Source organism: Pan troglodytes, chromosome 5 (assembly GCF_028858775.2).
Source record: "Pan troglodytes isolate AG18354 chromosome 5, NHGRI_mPanTro3-v2.0_pri, whole genome shotgun sequence".
NCBI classification, from domain to species: Eukaryota; Metazoa; Chordata; class Mammalia; order Primates; family Hominidae; genus Pan; species Pan troglodytes.
This window is the reverse complement of record NC_072403.2, coordinates 165,499,593-165,514,247: the sequence shown is the minus strand read 5'-3', so window position 1 is coordinate 165,514,247 and position 14,655 is coordinate 165,499,593. Positions and strand designations below refer to the sequence as shown.

Here is a 14,655-nt window from a genome sequence, read left to right as displayed (position 1 = left end):
TCAGGGAGTTTTTCACTATTTTAAATGGACTCTGGCTAGTATTTTTACATGTAATTCTTTGTCCAAATGCCTGATTATTTACCTAGAAAAAAAACAGCCTATTAGTTGAAGTAAGTAGATACATGTCAAAAACGCTGTTGTAAAAATTAGTGTGTGTGAGTACCAGTCACAGCTATGTCTTGAAGTTCACTTGGACTTGAAATCTGTGAATCATTGACCAGGTGAACAGCTTACAACTGACTTAGGTTCTCAAGGATTTAAGCTACAAAATGGTTGTGGAAGATTTAGGCTATGAGATATATGTGTGCATATGTGTATGCATATATATATTCATATAGCAATATACATATAGCTTTTATATATACATATATGGATTTTAATATATGTACATAAAATATTTTGGCTTTTATAGTATATATGTAAACCAAATTCATTTACAACATAAAAGAATACTTTTATCTAAAGCTTGTTGGTAACTCAGCAACCCTGCTCCATTCATCATTTCTGAGTATTTTCTAATATATCCTACATGATCTGTGGTGGAAGCCTTTCTGTCTTAGGAAATTTTTCTCTATATAAAACAGAAATACAAGAATTAGCCATCTAGAGATAACCACTTTCACATTAACATGTATCATCATTTATTTGGATTTTTAAGATCTTAAAGTGGTATTTCCTTCTTAACATATATTTTTAGATTACTAGTGAGGAAGAACATTTTAATGTTTATTATACAGTTTCTTGTGACTGTTGTAACAAATTCCCACAGACTTAATGGCATAGAACTATAGAAACATGCTCTTTCACAGTTCTGGGTACCAGAATCTGATCATAATAAATCTCTGAGAGCCTGAACTTTGCTACACATCAGGTGCATCCATATGGTCCATGATCTTTTTAGGAGTTCAAAGTCTGCTGAGTGAGAAGACAATAAACAAACAATACATAAAACTCATAATTGAAATAATGATGTGAGAGAGACTAAAGGGATATTTTCCCCCCATGGAAGAATAGCAGGGTTCCTACTTCAGACGGAGTAAGAAATAAGCCTTTCTGTCTCTGAAATGGTAACACTGAAAGTGAAGGCATCAAAATAAAAAAGAGGCTCTTTCAGGAAGGAGAAAATGATCACCAGTGGCCAATGCTGCTGAAAAGGTTAGTAAGATGAGGAATGTTAAGTGTTCATCATCTTGGCAAGATGGCGGCCATTAGTATTCTTGGCAAGAGCAGTTTCAGTGGGAACAATCCAGATTGGAAAGCTCTTCTCCCCATCCCTACTCTCATGTCATTGACACCTACAAGCCAGATCCAATGTCTTTTTCTTCCACTGATCTTACTCTCTTGCTTAGCCATGTTATTTATACTTCTCACCAGACTCAGAAAGATAGGTTATTATGAGCTTTGCTTTAACTTCAAGGCAGTCAACTTTACCTATTTTTGTTAAAGCTAAAAAAAAAAAAAATATAGCAGGGGAAAAATGGAGTTTTTGTCTAAATCTATAGAAGCTAATTCTAATTTTAATTGTGTAGGTCTATAAAATTAATTTAACATTTATTTCAAAGTGTGATATTTAAAACTTCTCTAATATATCTACACATATTGCTACTGATCAGAATTGTTTGCAAAAGTGAAAAAATTGTTTACCAAACCTAATTCATATGAAATTAAAGTTTTCAAAACTAATTAAAGATTTTGTTGTGTGAATATTTTCAGTTTCTTAAAAAAATAGCTTATTTTTATTCTTACGGTCACACTTAACCTCTTAATAGGGAAGAAGCTATCGATTTATAGAGACAACAGAATTATTTTATTAGACTTGTGAATCTAAGTGTCACTGCTTTCAACTCTTGATCTCCTATAAAATGCATCTTTTAGGATTACATAAAGGACAAAATTTTATCATAATATGTGCTCAGGGAGTGAAATGGCAGGATGGCTTTTACCCAGTATAACCACAGATACTACTTAATGTCATTTAATTGCTATCACTTGTAAATGTAATAATATAAGGAATAAACATTCATATTTGTATTGGCTTTAAAGCCATTAATATTATCGCAAGTCATAATAATTACTTGGATATGGGGTAGCTTATTTATGCTTCTCAGCATGGAGCCATGATCTGATAAACAGGTGAAGCCTATTTTTGTTGTCATGAATATCAGTGCAAGAATTTGAATAAAGAAAGCTGAGGACGTTTTGTGCAGAGCAGTTATATGAAATCTACATCAGTATGGTAAAAATAATGTCTCTCACTGAGCACCCTTAAAATTCCATTTAGAACAAAATGAAGATTTTTAAAAGTTGCTACCAAATTTGCTTTCCAAATAATGCCTGAATAAACTATATTTTACCTGAAATTATACTCCCAACCCCTGGCTCAAAACACTATATTGTAAAAGCATCCGCCCTATGAATTTCTACTCATTTTTTAGAAAATTGAAACTGTATTACTGAGATATTATGAGTGTATAGAACATATAAGAGCAGTTAATAAGATAAAAATAGATGTCTCTGTACTCACCACAAGACTTAAGAAATTAGGTATTTTAGAATCCCCCAGTGTACCCGACCTGATACCATTTACCTTTCTTGCACACATGGGAAAGTATTATTCTGAATACTATGCTTATCATTTTCTGCTTTGCTTTGCTTTATTGCTTTACCACCAATGTATAAACTGACAATAAAATATGTATTACTGCCTATATTTTTTCATGCTTTTAGTTTTATACTCTGAATTATGTTTTTGAGAATTATCCATATTAGTGATATAGATGTAGTGTATTTTTTCACTGCTGTATACTATTCCATTATTTAAACAATCACAATATACTGATCCATTCTTCTGTTGATGGACATTTGGACTATTTTGAGTTTTCTGCTCTTACATACAATATTGTTATGGACATGCTTACACATAAACTCTGATGTAATATGCATGCACAAAGATCTCTGTAGCCACATGTACCTGACAGCTCTAGGATTGGAACTGCTGGTACATGGAGTTTACCCAATAAGATTTAGTAGATTTCATCAGTTTTTCCAAGTGACTGTACTGATTTACAGTATGACATATAGTAAATGGAAATTTCTATTACCTTATATCAAATTTGCTATAAGCTCACTTAATTTTGGCAATCTGGCAGGTCTGACAGTATATTCATTCTGGTTAAAATGTGCATTTCCCCAATTAATAATAAAGCTGTAGATAATTTTATTTAACAAGCCATCTATGTTTCATCTACCAGATATGGCTGTTTATATTTTTGGCCGATTTTTTCCGTGGTGTTATCTTTTTCATACAGATCAGTAGAGATTTTACGTATCAATAATACTAATCTTTGTTGTATAAGTGTTGCAAGTGTTTTTTGCAAAGCTGTGCCTTGCCTTAAAATGTTCTATAGTCTTGGGATAAAAGAAAGTCTTAATTTTAATCAAACGAAAATATTAATTATTTAATTTGTTTAAACATGTCTGTGTCTTTACATACAAATGGCCAACAGGTATATAAAAACATGTTCAACATAACTAATCATTAGGGAGATGCAATTAATACCACTGTGAGATATCACTTCACTCCTGTTAGAATGGCTATTGTCAAAAAGACAAAAGATAACAAGTGTTGTGAAGGATATAGAGAAAAGGCAACCCCTGCACACTGTTAGTGTGAGTGGAAATTAATACTGTTATTACGGAAAGCTGTATGGAAGTGTGCCCAGGGTGGTTGGGGTACAGCTTGCCTTTATTCATTTTAGGCATCAGTCAATACATGTAACATTTACATTGGTTCCATCAGGAAGGGCGGGACAACTCAAAGTAAGGGCTTCCAAGTCATAGGTAGATTTAAACATATTCTGATTGGCAATTGATTGAAAGCGTTATTATCAGTAGAAAGGAATGTCTGGGTTCTGATAAGGGGTTGTGGAAACCAAAGTTTTATCCTGCAGATGAAGCCTCCAGATAGCAGGCTTCAAAGAAAATAGGTTGTAAACGCTTCTTATCAGACTTAAGGTCTGTGTCGATGTTAATGCTGGAGGGGTATAATGAAGAATGCCCAACTCCTACTTCCCATCATGGCCTGAATCAGTCTTTCAGGTTAAAATTTGGAGTGCCCTGGCCGAGAAGGGCGTGCATTCAGATGTTTGGGTGGTGGGGGGGGGCTTCAAATTTTATTTTTGGTTTACAGTTAAGTGAAATAAACCAGGCACAGAAAGACAGTTACCACATAATCTCACACATATATGGACTCAAAATTGAACTTATGGAAGCAGAGAATAGAATAGTGGTTACCAGGTGTTGGGGATGGGAAGAAGGGTTGGGAAGCGTGCTGGTCAAAAAACACAAAAGTTCAATTAGAAGGAATAAGTTGAAGACGTCAATTGCACAATGGGTGACTATAGTTAATAACAATGTATTGAGCTATTGAAACTTACTATGAGAGTAGATTTTAAGTGTTCTCACCATGAAAAAAATGATATGTAAGGTGATGCATATGTCAATTTGCTCTATTTATACATTCCACAATGTATGCACATTTTAAAACAACATGTTGCACATATTAAATATATACAATTTTTGTCAACTTAAAATTACCTGTGTCTTAAGAATCTTTGCCACTCCAGAGTTTATAAAAATCCTCCTTCTTTGGCTTCCAAAAAATCTTATAGATATCGTTCATATTTACAACTTTCATCTCCTTTGTTCCTTTTGAATAGTGCCTTAAAAAGAAATCCAGCTTCATTTTTTTTCTTATGTAGATAACTGATTATCCCAGCCCATCACTTCCCTTCTGATGTGCAGGGTTTGCTCTCTGATTTCTTACCTTCATGGTTTTGCTTCTTGCTTTTATTGTGTTCTATTAGCCTGTCCTGTGTCCCTCCCAGAGTGTATTGTTTTGTAAGTATGGATAACCACAAGTGTAAGTTCTATCTCTTCTTTGACTTCAAGAATACCTTACTGATTTTTGACTATTAATTCTTCCATGCATACTTTAAAATCGGTATTGTCAGATTTCATTGAGAGATCCCATTCAAATTTTAATTAGAATTTCATTGGTCTACAGAGCAGCTTCTGGTGAATTGGCATCTTTATACTAGTGCGAAACCAAAGGTATCTGAGACAGATTTCAATCAATTTAGAAAGTTTATTTTGCCAAGGTTAAGCACATGCCCATGACACAGCCTCAGGAGGTCCTGATGACATGTGCCCAAGGTGGTCGAGGTACAGCTTGATTTTGTATACTTTAGGGAGACATATTAATCAATATATGTAAGATTTACATTGGTTCGATCTGGAAGAGTGGGACAACTTGAACTGGGGGGGTGGTGGGAAGGGCAGAAGGAGCATGGGGGTCTTCCAAGTCATAGGTACATTTAAACATACTCTGATTGACAACTGGTTGAAAGAGTTATTATTAGTAGAAAGGAATGTCTGAGTTAAGATAAGGGTTATGGAGACCAAGGTTTTATCCTGCAGGCGAAGACTCCAGGTAGCAGTCTTCAAAGAAAAATAGATTGTAAATGTTTCTTATAAGATTTAAGGTCTGTGTTTATGTTAATGCTGGAGGAGTATAATGAGGCATGTCCAACCCCCTCTTCCATCCTGGCCTCAACTAGATTTTCAGGTTAGTGCTGGAATTCCCTTGGCTAAGAAGGGGGGTCCATTCAGATTGTTGGGGGCCTTAGAATTTTATTTTTGGTTTATGCTAGAGTTTTCTCCTAAGAAAATGATATATTTCTCCATTTTTATAAGACTTCTCGATATTGTTAAATGTTTTATCATTTTAAATTATAATATTTTTACAAATTTCTGATTAGATTCATTGTTAGGTACTCTATATTTGTTACTATCATGTCATATTTATTTAAATTATATTTTCTTTCTGATTGTTGCTGTAGTAAGTAAAATAAATTGTTTTATTTTATATTTATTTTATATTGATCTGGCAAACATGATAGTCTATTTGATTAATTCTAATTATGATTTGGTAGGTTCAAAGATATTTATACATGGAAATTACAGTATATTTTCATTATAATAGTTTTGTATCTTCCTTTAAGAATTTTTTTAACTAATAGCTTTACTGTAGTATAGTCCATGCACCATAAAATTCACCCTTTTAAAATATACAATTCAGTGTTTCTATGTGTATTTCCACAATTGTGTAACCATTGCCACTACCTAATTTTATAACATTTTCACCACCCAGAAGGAAAGCATGTGTCCATTAGCAGTGACTCCCATTCCTTCACCCCTTATCTTAAGCTACCACTTAGTTATGAGTTCACTATGCTGGATATTTCTTTGAAATGAAATCATGCAATGTGTGTTTTTTGGTGCCTAGCTTCATTTGTCTAGCTTAATGGTTTCAAAGTTTATCTGTGTTGAAACATATATTAGAACTTTCTTTCTTAGTGCCAAATGATACTCCATTGCATGGACACACCACATTTCATTTATCTATTCACCACTTCGTGAGTATTTCGGTTTGTTTCCATTGTTTATTTCTTATGAATAATGCTGCCGTGAACATTCATGGACAAGTGTTTGTGTGGACATCATTTTTCCCGAGTATAACCCCAAAGGGTGGAATTGTTGGGTCACATGGTGATTCTATGTTTGGCATTTTGAGGAACTGCCAGACTGCTTTAAAAGCGACTGTGTCACTTTAGAGCATTCTTGGCCATTGCAGCTTCAAGTATGTCTTCTGCTTCTCTCTTCTCTTTCTGGTATTCACTTATACATATGTTACATCTTTTGAAATTGTCCCACAGTCCTTTGATGTTCTGTTCTGTTTTATTTTACTTTGTTTTTACATTTTAATATGGAAAGTTTCCATTGACAACTCTCCAAGCTCACTGAATATTTTCTTGGCTGTGCCTCATCTACAAATGAGCCTGCCGAGGGCATTCTTTATTTGTTGTAGTGTTTTTGATTGATTTCTTGCATTTCCTTCTGATTTTGCTTACAGTGTCTTTCTGCTTCTCTTGCCCATTTGTTCTTGAATGATCTCTGCCTTTCTCCATTAGACCCCTTATCATATTAATCTTAGTGATTTTAAATTCCCTGACTGAGAATTCCAATATCTGTATTATATCTGGATCTGGTTCTGATGCTTGCCTTGTCTTTTCATACTTTTTTTCCTTGCCATTTTTCATTGCTTGTAATTTTTGTTGATGGCTGAACGTGTTGCATTGGATAATAGAAACTGAGATAAGTAGGCCTTTTGTGTGAGAATTATGTTAATATAGCTAGAGGTTAGGCTGTATTTAATGTTCCTTGTAGTTATATATGCGATAGGCTTGAAATTCCGCTAGTCTCCTTGTGCTTGTCTTCCATCTTCATTTTGGGGTTCCCTAAGAACTTCTCCTTAGAGTCTGTGTCTTGTAACTTTTTAGCTGTAATTCACTGTTATTATGCTGGAGCTGTGTTGATGTGGTAAGGGGTGGGAGTTACTATGCTATAATTTTCCAATTAAACCATTAATGGGCCTGTGTCTCTGGCTGTGACCGTCACAAGTGTTTCCTCAGTGGTGTAGCTTTTTTCCCCTTGGCTACCATATTCCAAACTATTTCCTTGAAACTCTGGCCCCTTTTGATATTATTTTTCTCTCTTCTTTATGAAATAAAGAAAGACTAGAGGGAAGTGGGATGGGTGGAATATCTTCCCCTGGCCGTTGAACAAGGCTCTTTTCATCCTCTGCAGAGCAGGCCATTGTTAAGGAGAAGGCTATGGGCTTAGTTTACTATTATTATTCATTTCTTTCTGCCTGAACCACCAGGGCATCTTTCTTGGATATTCACCATGAGAACCTGGGGGGCTTTTGAAGGTAAAACACATAAAAGTATGGGTTCCCATAAGACCAGCCCAAGTAGTTGCTCAAACTCATGCTATCCCACATTCAGTTTTCAGAAATTTTGAAAAATTATAGGACAATGGGTTTTCATGCAGAGTAACAGACCCATTATACTGAAACAGCAAGGTTTGCAGCAGAGAAAGAGTTTAATGGTAATAGGGGACAGAGCAAAGAGATGAGAGGAGAACTTAAACCCATCTCTCCAAAGAGTTCTGGGCTGGGGTTTTAAGGGGATCATGGAGGGTGAGGGGCTGGAGAATTGTGGTTGTTGACTTGTCAGAGTAGGGTAGATGAAGTCCTCAGGATATGGAAACTGCATTCTTTAGTGAGTCAGCTCCTGTGGGGTCCTTCAGACTAGCTGGCATAAGTAGTTTCATTGGTATGCAGGACCTGAAAGAATATCTCAAGTGGAAACCATAACATGTTATAATGTTTGAGTTGCTATCTATAGAGCAGTTAAGGGGAACAATAATCTTGTAACTGGGTCTATGTGATTCTAAGGCAATAGGCACCAAGCAAGTACGAGGAAGCAGGTCAGAGAGAGCAGGCTGACCTAATCATTAACACTGCCTGTGCTGCAAGATTGATTTACTTTCATTCCCCCCATTCTTGATTAATTTTATAAAGTTTATAAGGATGGTTTCAGTCCCCAAGGGTTTGATCATACTTCAATCCTGAGGTGAGGTGATCATACTTCAATCCTAATCTACTAGAAATCAGACCAAGACTGCTCCAGCTTTTTCCTTCTGGCAAGGGGCATAATTGGGATAGGAGTCAGGATTAAAGTCATGAAATTGCCCGTCAATGACCTGCAAGTATTTACTAGTGCACAGTATGGGATCTGGGAGGTGCAGCATGAACACATTAGTGCTTCTCTCCACTGTCCTAGCATAGCATTAAATTGCACGCTGGAGTATAAGATAAATTTTAGCCCTTATTGTCAGAATTATGAGCCCAAATTTTAAAAGTTTTGGTAAAATAGATAGAAAACTTTGGGGTACCCATGAGTTCTTATTGCCACATGGAGTCCGTTCTGTCAGTTTTATGATCTCTATTTTAACAATAATGCTGGTCAGTTGTTGTATCTAAACCATAAAAGGGTGAGTATATAACAAGGTGTGTTTGAACTTCCATCCTATCATGGCCAGGAACTCTGTTTTAAGGGTTTGTTTGGGAGGTTAGGGTCCTATTGGCCACAAGGGGGTCTGTTCAGTTGGTAGGGAGGTTTAAGATTTTATTTTTAGTTTATCTTCCCCGCTTTTTGGCCAAGATCTGAGAGAGGCAGCATCAATGTCTAAACTTATATTTTGTCCCATATTGACAGGATGGTGTGCTTACCTACCCTGGATCCATCCTGTTTCTTGGTGGGGACCCTATGGCCAAGGGATTTAGAGCCAAAATACTTTGAGGCAATTAAACATTCTAGGACAGATGGGAATGGAGGTGAGCAGGTACTCACTAACCCTGAAGGCCTTTTAAGCAACAGAAGAGCCAAAACCAAAAGCCAAAAAGGAAAGTTACAGAATTTAATCCAGGTCTTAGAAAGAGATTTGTAGCAATTAACTATATAAAACATAGCATTTTGTTAAACCCATTTGAGTTAAGGAATTTAGAGAAGCAAAGATCCTCAATTTGTCAGCTATTTAGATATCTGTGTGCCCATCCTTGATGTGGGGGCTCTGAACTAATAGACACCAAGGTTTGCAGCAGAGAAAGAATTTAATGATTAAAGGCCACCGAGGAGATGGTAGGAGACTCTCAAATCCATCTTCCTGAGGAGTTCTGGGCTGGGTTTTGTTGTTTTTTGTTTGTTTTTCTGGAATCTTGCTCTGTAACCAGGCTGGAGTGCAGTGGTGCAATCTTGGCTCACTGCAGCCTCTGCCTCCTGGATTCAAGCAATTTTCTTGCCTCAGCCTCCCAAGTAGCTGGGACTACAGGCGCGCACCACCATGCCCATCTAATTTTTATATTTTTAGTAGAGACGGGGTTTCACCAGGTTGGCAAGGATGGTCTTGATCTCTTGACTTCGTGATCTGCCTACCTCGATCTCCCAAAGGGCTGAGATTACAGGCGTGAGCCACTGCGCCCGGTCAGGCTGGGGTTTTTAAGGGGATCATGGAGGGTGAGGAGTTGGAAAATTGGAGTTGTTGATTGATAGGGATAAGGGGCATAAAATCATCAACATGTGAAAACTGCATTCTTTGGTGAGTCAGCTCCTGTGAAGTCCTTCAGACCAGTTGGAATCACTGGGGTCCTTCAGACCAGCTGACGTTAGTAGCTGCATTGGTATGCAGGACCTGAAAGAATATCTCGAAGGAAAAACTTAACATTTTATAATATTCAAGTGGTTATCTACGGAACAATTAAGGGCGGTTATAATCTTGTAACAGGGTCTATGTGATTCTGAGGCAAGGGGCATGAAACAGCTGTGAGGAAGCCGGGCAGGGAGCAGGGTAGGGAGCAGACTGACCTCATGGTGAATGCTGCTTGTGCTGCTAACTTGGGTTTTGTTGTTGTTGTTTGCCCCTTTCTTCTTCCCTTATTAACTTTATGAAGTTTATAGGGATGGTTTCAAAACTGTAATTGGCTATATAGTTTATAGAAATGGTTCCAAAATTTTCATTGGCTAAAAACAGAAAAAAACAAACAACTCAATTTAAAAATGGGCAAAAGACTTAAATTGACATGTCTCCGAAGAAGCTATATAGATGGCCAATAAGCGAAAAAAGGTGTATAACATCACTAATCATCATTAAGGAAATGCAAATAACCATTTGATTTGCATTTGAAGTGTGTAATATCACTTCACAACCATTAGAATGGCTGTTTTTTTTTAATATCAGAAAATAGCAAGTGTTGGTGAAGATGTGAAGAAATTGGAATCTTTATGCATTGCTGGTGGGAATGTAAAATAGTCTAGCCACTATGGAAGGCAAGATGGCCATTGCTAAAGAAATTTAACATGGAAAAACTATATCATGCAGCAATTCTGCTTCTGAGAATATACCCAAAAGAGTTGAAAGCAAAGACTCAAACAGATATTTGTACACCAATGGGTATGGCAGCATTATTCACAGTACTCAAAAGTGAAAGCAACACAAATTTTTATTGACAGATGAACAAATAAACAAAATGTGGCTTAGAAATACAATGGAATATTATTGAGCCTTAAAAAGGAAAGAAATTTGGACATATGCTACAACATGGATGAAGCTTGAAGCCATTATGGTAAATAAAGAAGCCACTTACAAAAGAACAAATATTATATGATTCCACTTACGTGAGACACATAGAGAGGTCAACTCAAAGGGACAGAAAGTAGGGTAGTGGCGGCCAGGGGCTGAGGAAGGGTCAAATGGGAAGTTATTGTTTAAGGGGTACAGTGTTTCAACTTGGGGAGATGAAAACATTCTGAAGATACTTGGTGGTGAAAGTTGCATGGCAGTGTGAATGTACTTCATGCCGCTGAGCTGTATACTTTAAGTGGTCAAAATGATAAATTTTGTTATTTTAATTTTATTATATTAAAAAAAATACTGTTTAAGTCTTCTTACCAGTTTGTGGCTACAGTGGCTTTTGTTCCAGGTAAGTAGATCTCAGCTGTTTCTCTCTGAATTTATCTGTCTCTCCAAATTTCAGGATGTGGTTTGTTCTGAATCCTCAGTTTTCTGATGGGTCAAAAAAAAAGTTGTTGATTTGCAATTTGTCCAGCTTTAGCTTGTGTGCAGTGGAATGACGACTTCCAAGTTTTTTACATGTCAGAGCTAACATTTTATATTCTCACCAGCAGCATATGAGAGTTCTAGTTTCTTCAAGTCTTTATCTTTTCGGAATCCTAAACCACATTTCCCACTAATGTCTTACTGTAATAACTAAGATCTCCATTGTCTCCATTGTAATGTAAGTATAAATGGTGCAACAACATTGATTTATAAGTGATCTAAAAAGAATGCATTCAACATTTCACTATTATGTATATTTCCTGTAGATATCTTTGTGAAAGCATCACACTTAATGAAATAGTTTTAGAAAGGTCAATTTCATGGAAAGATTTATCTGTCATGCCCAACTTTTCCAACATTAGAGTCATTCTATGGTTGACAAAAAAAGAGTAATAAAATTATATGAAATTGGGAAAGTTTAAGCAAGTATAATTACTCCATTTTCCAAAAGAAATTGTAGAATAAAGATATTTAGGGTGCTTTGTGCCCTACTACTTTTTAAATAATTCTTACTAACTGTATAAAAATTTTAGGACATGAGACTCTTAATTAATTTCTTAATATCCAACAAAAGATATATTTTTAAAATGTTTTATAACTATCTTTATTTGAAAAAAACAGTAGAGGAAAAAATAGAAAAGTGCTTTTACTTATTCTCAAAACAGAAGGGCACATACAGAAAGATTAAAAATTGGCTAGGCTGTAATTGTGTCTTGATTTACTGTGGCATTTAAGTGGATGCCTTTATAACTGTAGTCATCACCAAGGTAGTTTCAATAATAACTTTAGCAGCATATATTCTAATTTATAAAATTGTAGTCCTGTGACTAAAAGTTTTGTACTTAAAAAAAAAAAGTGAAACTACACAACTAGGTTAGAAGCAATATAAACCAAATTGTTTTGATTAAATTGCCTTTCGAGCTCATAATAATATGGTAAATTGCTAGTTTATTAGATCACTGTGTTGTATTGCCCAATTCACCACTGTAATTTCCCAGTTCTACTTCCTGTGCTCTGGAGCATTTTTATCTGTTCAGCTTAATGGGTTTAGCTTTAACATAAATTGAACTCCTAATCCAATTTCCTTCTTTTTAAAACAGTTTTCTTCTCAACTGACTTCATTTTATACCCTTTCATGCTGTTCCCTGTTTGTGTTTTATATTTGCAAGTAGAATATGATTACAGTAAGGTTAATAATTATATTAGCACATTATCGTTTTTCTGTGAATGGCTATATAACATGAAATCGTAACTCATACTGTGCCCATCTAATTAACACTAGCTGAGTGGAGACAAAAACTAATCCAAGTATGGAGTGACATATATCGTATGGCCAATAAATATATATTGCATGCATACTATGTAATACTTTAGCTCTATGAATTCAGGAGTGGGTAAGATGCACATGGTGCAACACATTAATATTGCAATTTATACACTACATCATATGGATTTAAATTTGCTCTGTATATAATTGTGTTAGAAATTCAATTTTAATGAAACATCTCAAACTGAAAGAATAATACATAAATCTATACTTACACCAAATGCATACATATGTACATACACATATAAATGTGAATACACACATGTAAATGTGAATACACACATGTATATACATATACACATATATACATAACACAGGAGAAGGAAAAACCTCTTCCTTACAGAGATTTACAGAGAAATCCCTTTCTTACAGAGAAATACTAAATAATAAATATAAGTGGAATGATGCCGTTATAAAAATCATTCTTTTCCAATACCATGTTAATAAATGTTTCAGGCAAAAATCAATGGATAGTAGAACTATTGGGTGAAAATTTGATGGGAAAAGGCTACATGCACTGATTCTAAGTATTTTCCAACAGATTAGTTATTAATTGGACAGGGAAAAGGGATAACCCGACAGGAGAGAGACAAAGAAACTTGGCAGAAGCCAGACTTAAGTGAAGCAAAGTTAGCATAAAAAATATTGGGCTAAACTGCCATCATATGCTTCCTGATGGAATACACAGGTCAATTCCACTACATGATCTGGCTTGAAAAAATGTGAAGAGCAATCAGTGAATTCCATGAGCAAGAGTCCATTGTCTTGCTTCATTAAATCATCTTTCTGTCAGAGGCAATGCTGCTGGAATGCCATGCTGGTGTGCATGATGCTCTGTGCAGCCGTGGATGGAGACTTCCTAGAAGCATCTGTTGGTGTGCATTGCATCTTTTCATGGTTCTCACTTGCATACTTTGTGATTATTTCCTGTGTTCTGACTAACTTGGGACTAGAAGTAATGGCAGGTGATGGTAGCAAATCCTGCGGAGAACCAGCAGCCCCTTCAAGGCAACTGTCACAAGAGAGGCCATTAGAGTTTTCTCAGGCAAGGAGACACTAAATTCCTTCAGTGACTTCTGGCAAGCGAAGCCAGGCACAAGTTAGAAGTTTGAGAGATCTCCAGCTTTCTCAAATTCATATGTCTCCATGATTTTCAGGATGCCCCTCTATTGTAGTCAGTACCCTAGCTTTAACATATAGGATCCTATGTGATTATTAATTCAATTTATATCATGATTCAGGTACTCATAGGTTTAGATTTTGGGTTTCGTTTCAGCAACGTTGGCCCTATAGCTACAAGAGTTAAGGGTTTCTTTCACAGTAGTAATACAAACTTTCTGGCATTTTTTCTTTTTGCTTGGTCTTGAGGTGGATTTTTAAAATCCCAAACTCAACATTTTCTTTCCCAAGTTCTCCAGAACACTTAGAAGCAACCAGCCAGCTCCACCACTTTTTTAATTTTTCAATAAAAATATTCTATGTTAGCAATTACTTGGCTATCCAAAACATTGCTACCTATAAGGCATCTGGTTATAGAAGTCTACAGGTTATTTAAGCAACACTTTTGCCAATGCATGTCATAGGACTACCAGTGCCCACCTTTCCACTGGCGAAGGAGTCATTAACAGCTTTAAAGCAAATTGAAACAGAGAACCAATTCCAGATAGCCCAGATCTCCATCAAAGAACATGTCTTAAGGTTCTATTCTCCTGGAACAACTTCAGGATTAATTTCAGTATTAAAGTTTG

At 35.8% G+C, this 14,655-nt stretch overlaps 1 pseudogene; it reads right to left on the bottom strand.

Moving 5' to 3' along the window:
- Window positions 1–14,655, bottom strand: part of LOC129144380 (ATP synthase subunit a-like) — a 192,459-nt pseudogene that overhangs the window by 116,303 nt on the left and 61,501 nt on the right.